Source organism: Geospiza fortis, unplaced genomic scaffold (genome assembly GCF_000277835.1).
Source record: "Geospiza fortis unplaced genomic scaffold, GeoFor_1.0 scaffold422, whole genome shotgun sequence".
Lineage (NCBI taxonomy): Eukaryota > Metazoa > Chordata > Aves > Passeriformes > Thraupidae > Geospiza > Geospiza fortis.
The window spans coordinates 366,636-372,048 of record NW_005054545.1 but is presented as its reverse complement, the minus strand read 5'-3'; positions in this window follow the sequence as shown (position 1 = coordinate 372,048).

Genomic DNA, 5,413 nt, shown 5'->3' with positions numbered 1-5,413 from the left:
CCAGCCGCGGGCGCGGGGCTCGGGACGGGGTGGAGGGCCCGGCGAGCCGCGGTGCCGCCCCGCAGCAGAGCCCGGCTTGCTCGGGGCTCCGTCGGCACCGCGCTTGGGGCCACAGGAGCCTGGAGAAGAGCCCGCACGGGCCAGGGAAGGGAGCGGCGCGCGCCCCCGCAGCCCCGGGCCCGAGGGGAGGGACTGGCGTGGGACCCGGCACGGCCCCCCCCCTCCAGAGTGATGAGGATGATTTAAAATCATGATAATGCTGATAATGATGATGATTATTATGATAACGTCAATAGGAATAATAAGAACAAATAGGAATAATAATAATAAAATCATGATAATGCCGATAATGATTATGATGATTATAATAATGTAAACAGGAATAATAAGAATAAATAGGAATACTAGAAATAATAGTAACAATAATGATAATGATAATGGTGATAATGCTAATTATCATAATGCTAATAATGATAATTATATCATAATTATGTTACATTCAAATAGAAAGAGGAATAATAATAATAATAATAATAATAATAATAATAATAATAATAATAATAATAATAATAATAATAATAATAATAATAATAATAATAATAGAAAGAGGAATAATAATAATAATAATAATAATAATAATAATAATAATAATAATAATAATAATAATGATGATGATGATGATGATGATGATGTTACATTTAAATAAAAGGATCCAAGTGGATAAAATCTTAGGCAACTCTGCCCAGGCTCCCTCCTTCCCAGTGGATAAGTGGGACTGACAGCCCCAGGCCAAATGGGAACATCAGCTGGAATTCAAGGGGTCTCTCATTCTTCCCATTTTAACCCAAGGCCACGGGGGTAGAAGGAGCTGCTTCATATTTTCCCTGTTTTCCTATTTAGGGATAATTGCTCCACACAGCATTGTAACTTCCATGCCATGGGCTCTTATGTTCTTGCTCCTTTTTTTCCTCCCACAATATACGATGCAGTTCTGTTTGTGCACTGCTTTAATACCGAGGTGCCTGAGACAAAGTTTACTCAATCAACTTGCTTTTCCCCTTGAGCAGCTTTAGCTTAGATAAACGAGCTTTAAAGTCCCGCTCTAGCGTGGGACTAGGACTGTTTACCATTCATCATTGTTAGTTAATTGCTGTTTGCTTAAATATTTAGTTTGGATTAAGTTCTTTTATTCCCTTTTCTTTAAAAATAATAAATAAAGGTGTGTTTAGCCATGTGGTAAAAGGCTTTTTAGAAGGCTTTTTAAAGACACTGCAGGGAGGAAGCTCCATAAAGTTCTTTATTTATATTTTGCATTTAAATTATCTTATTTTTAATCTGCTGTGTTGTTATATTTATAATTAGCCAGGCAGAAGCAGCAAGGACATTTCACTGTTTTCTGTAGAGGCTGCAGACAGTTTTATTCCTTATTTCAAAGAGAAAAACCCATTGAATCATGGAATATCCTGAGCTGGAAGGGACCCACAGGACCATAACTCCTGGCTCTGCAGGGACAGCCCCAAATGCAATTTTCAGAGTGGGTTAAAGGCACCAAACCCAGCTGGGGGCCTGCAGGTGGATTTGTTCCATGGAAGAGGACAGGGGAAGGGCAGTTTGGGGAAGGGCAGTTTGGGGAAGGGCACCCAGGAGCATTCCCAGCCCTGTGAGGTGTCAGTGAGCAGCAGGGTGAGGAGCTGAGTGCTGGGGACCAGGTCCCAGGTGCTGCTCTCTGCACGGGGCAATGAGCAGCAGAAAACTGTGGGGATGGGCTGGGGGAGGCCTGGCAGAGAGCAGCAGAGCACTGGAAAGGGCCTTTTTTGGTTCAAACTGCCGTGTTCCACAGCAGCAGTGACCCCGTCGTTACGTAAACAAGGGTTTAATTTTGGAACTTTAATATTTCACGGCTTAGGTTTCCTCCGCTCGTTCTCACAGGGCCTGGCTGACAGAAAGCTCCTCACCCCGGTTATCAGCCACTAAAGGCATGTCCTGTGCTCTGCTCGAGCTCCAGTTCATGGATATTTGGTTTTGGGACAGTCCTGTGCCCCAGCAGGGCTCTGTCAGGGTTTGTAAGGTGCCCTCTGCCCGTGTGGCTCCTCTGAGCTCTGCCCTGCCCTGCCCAGGGAGGACAAGGCACACCAAAGGCTGTTGGGTTTTTCTGTATCCTCACAGTGAAGGTGCCACAGGTGTCTCCTGGGAGGGGACAGAAGCTCGGCCTGTCCCCTGCTGCCAAAAGCAGAGCTGGTTTCTCACCTGTGGTCCAGCCCTCCAGCCTTAGCTGGTCTGTTCCAAACCAGCAGAGAATTCAGGAGCAGGAGGTAAATCCATTAGAAGTGCTTTGAAGGAAGGAGTTTCCATGGAGATGGGGCCTGGGTGGTTTATTTCAGGTTATTAGGAGGCAGTAGGTCCTTCCCAAATGAACCTGTGTGCTCTCCATCCCACGACTTCTGCCTTTCCTTCCCCCTGGGCTGTGCTGGCTCTGGTGGTTCTGTCCCTGCCATCCTCTCCAGCCATGGAATGGCTGCAGCTCCAGCTTGGAACCATCCCTGGGCCATTCTGAGCATCCCCTCCCATCCCAGTGGGATGGATTTGCCTGTCTTGTGTCTGTGAAAAGGATTTAGAGAAAGGTTTGGGTTGGGAACCATCAAAGGGACCTTAAAACTCACCTCGTTCCACCCTGGCCATGGCAGGGACACCTTCCACTATCCCAGGCTGCTCCAAGCCCCATCCAGCCTGGCCTTGGACACTGCCAGGGATTTACAGAAGTCAATTTTTGTTCTGTGTGCTGCAGGAATAACCTTGGTATTCTGGGAAAGAAATATTTGCCTTTAAGCTGCAATGGAGCATTTCCCTTGTGTTCCCAGACTTTTCCTACCTGGCTCTCCCTGCCACAGCATTGCCAGCCAGCTTCCACTTCCACAGAGCACCGGGAGAGGGAATAATGGAGTCTGTGCACCTTTAAATGTGATTTAATGTGCATTTCTCAGTGCTGGGCTGTGCAATGGGCAGGAATGTGTTTGGGCACGGCCTGGAGCTGTCCCTGCTGTGTTTACCTGGCCTCCCCCAGGTGCTGGGTGAGCCTGGCCCGTCACGCTGCCAGCCCAGCCCTGCCCAGCACGGCACGGCCTGGCACGGAACTGGCACGGGGCAAACTCGGGGTCAGCCCTGCCCTGCCCTGCCCTGCTGGGGCTGCACCAACCCGGCCTGCCTGGAGCTGCCCCTGCACACTGGGGTGTGCTGGGAGGGACTGGGATGGGCTGGGATGTACTGGGGTGTGCTGGGATGTTATGGAATGTGCTGGGATGTACTGGGATGTACTGGGGTGTACTGGGGGATACTGGTGAGTACTGGGATGTGCTGGGCTGTGCTGGGATGTACTGGGATATACTGGGGTGTGCTGGGATGGGCTGGGATGTGCTGGGATGTACTGGGATATACTGCGATGTTATGGAATGTGCTGGGATGTACTGGGGTGTACTGGGGAATACTGGCGAGTACTCGGATGTGCTGGGCTGTGCTGGGCCAGAGCAGGGTGTTACTACCAGGGGGTGACGGGCACCTCTGTGAGATAACTCCAGTTGCCATGGTTACAGGTGGAAATCTGGGCTATGGGTTACCTGGGGCCAGTGGCAAACGGAGGAGAGCATCCCGTGCCATCTGGGGACAGCTGAGGGGGTGTGAGCGGGGCTGGCAGCCACCAGAACCCCCAAACTAGAGCTGGAAACTTCCCCAGAGCTCCCAGACAAGAAGGGCAGAGGGCAGCAGCCCCAGGCATGGCATGGCTTGGGCAGAGCAGCCTCCTGTGACAATGGGCAGGAGGAGCCAGTCCCAGCCCTGGCACCTTCTGTCACTTCTGGGTGGTAGCACCCCAAATTGGGCACCCCAAATGTTAAGGCTGCAACCTGGGCCAGTGGAAGACATGCCTGCCCATGGAACAAGATGTCCCTTCCAACCCAAACCATCCCATGATTATTTATTCTGATTTTCTCAGGGTTTTTTGGGGAAGGATCAGTATTAGATGCTGACTTAGAGGCTTAAACCCAGTCCTTGCCATTCCTCAAGTGCTGGCCCTTCCTGCAGGATGAACCAGAATCCTCAGCTTTTTTTCCCCCTTTAAATGAGTAAAATAGGCTGGGAAGGAGCTGGTTTATGTGGGGTTTTTAAAGAGGAAGAGAATTGGCAGGTACATGAGCAAAGCTGAGGGTATTTTCATCCATTTTGGTTTGTAATGTTTAATGTTTTGTTTTCTACTTGAGTTATACAAAGGAATCACTCAAAACAAAGTTCTCCCGTGTGTGTGGCTGCTTTGGCAGGCACGGCAGGGGCTGGGAAATGTGCTGAGATTGATGGGGGAGCCTCAGCCCCGCTCGGAGCCGCCCCGGCTGCCAGGGAACGCCCCGAGCCTCAGCCTCGCTGCCACGCACAGCATTGATTCTGCTCCGAAATTAAAAAAAATAAAAATCCTGAAGTGCTTTTTATTACCGAAAATTATCATATTTGGGATTATCATATTCATCAGCTTGGCTGGCCGGGGTGTTCTGCTGCTCCTGCTGGGATTGGTGCTGGCAGCGCTGCCTCAGCTTTCTCCCTGCTCTTGTCTCAGCCTGGAAACTGGGATTGGAAATTATTTTGGCCGGGGATAAACTGGCCTAAATAATTTGCTTGTACAGCGCTGAGCCACCGTGGCCTCTGGGTCTCAGCTGAGCCTTCTGGAGGCTTCTAAAAATAAGGAGTTCTAAGCTATTATCTTTTAAAATACTTGGAAAAAAGAGGGGACAAGACGAGGATTCTTTCACAGCTGTTTTGGCCTCAAACTGCCAAGACTTATTTTTTTAAAAATGTGTTTTCTTGATCAGTTCTCTCCATAGCCTTTCATAAAAAAAGGGCTCACAAATTCAGGACAGGTGTTTTGTACTTCTATAGCAAAAATCATTTGAAAACCACCAGTAACTTCTAAAATCCAAGCTACCAGTAATAAAATGAAAATTGATCCTAAAGCCATATTTTCATGCATGAGTTGATTACTCTTCTCAGCCTGGAATTATTTTGCAAACAACGCTCAATTAGAGAATGAACTTTTCTATTTTTTTTCTAAGAAAAAATAGACATTGTCATTTTGGAAGATATTTTGGATTTTTTTCTTGCCTAGCTAATTCTCATTAATCTCATTAGTCCTAACACAGATTTTTTTTCCCCTTACCAGAATGGGAGAACTTTGTTTTGAGTGATTCCTTTGCACAACTCATAAAGTAGAAAACAAAACATTAAACATTGCAAATCGAAACAGATGAAAATACCCTCAGCTTTGCTCATGTAGCTGCCAATTCTTTTCCCCTTTAAAAACCCCACATAAACCAGCTTCTTCCCAGCCTATTTTACTCATTTAAAGGGGAAAAAAACCCTGAGGATTCTGGTTCAT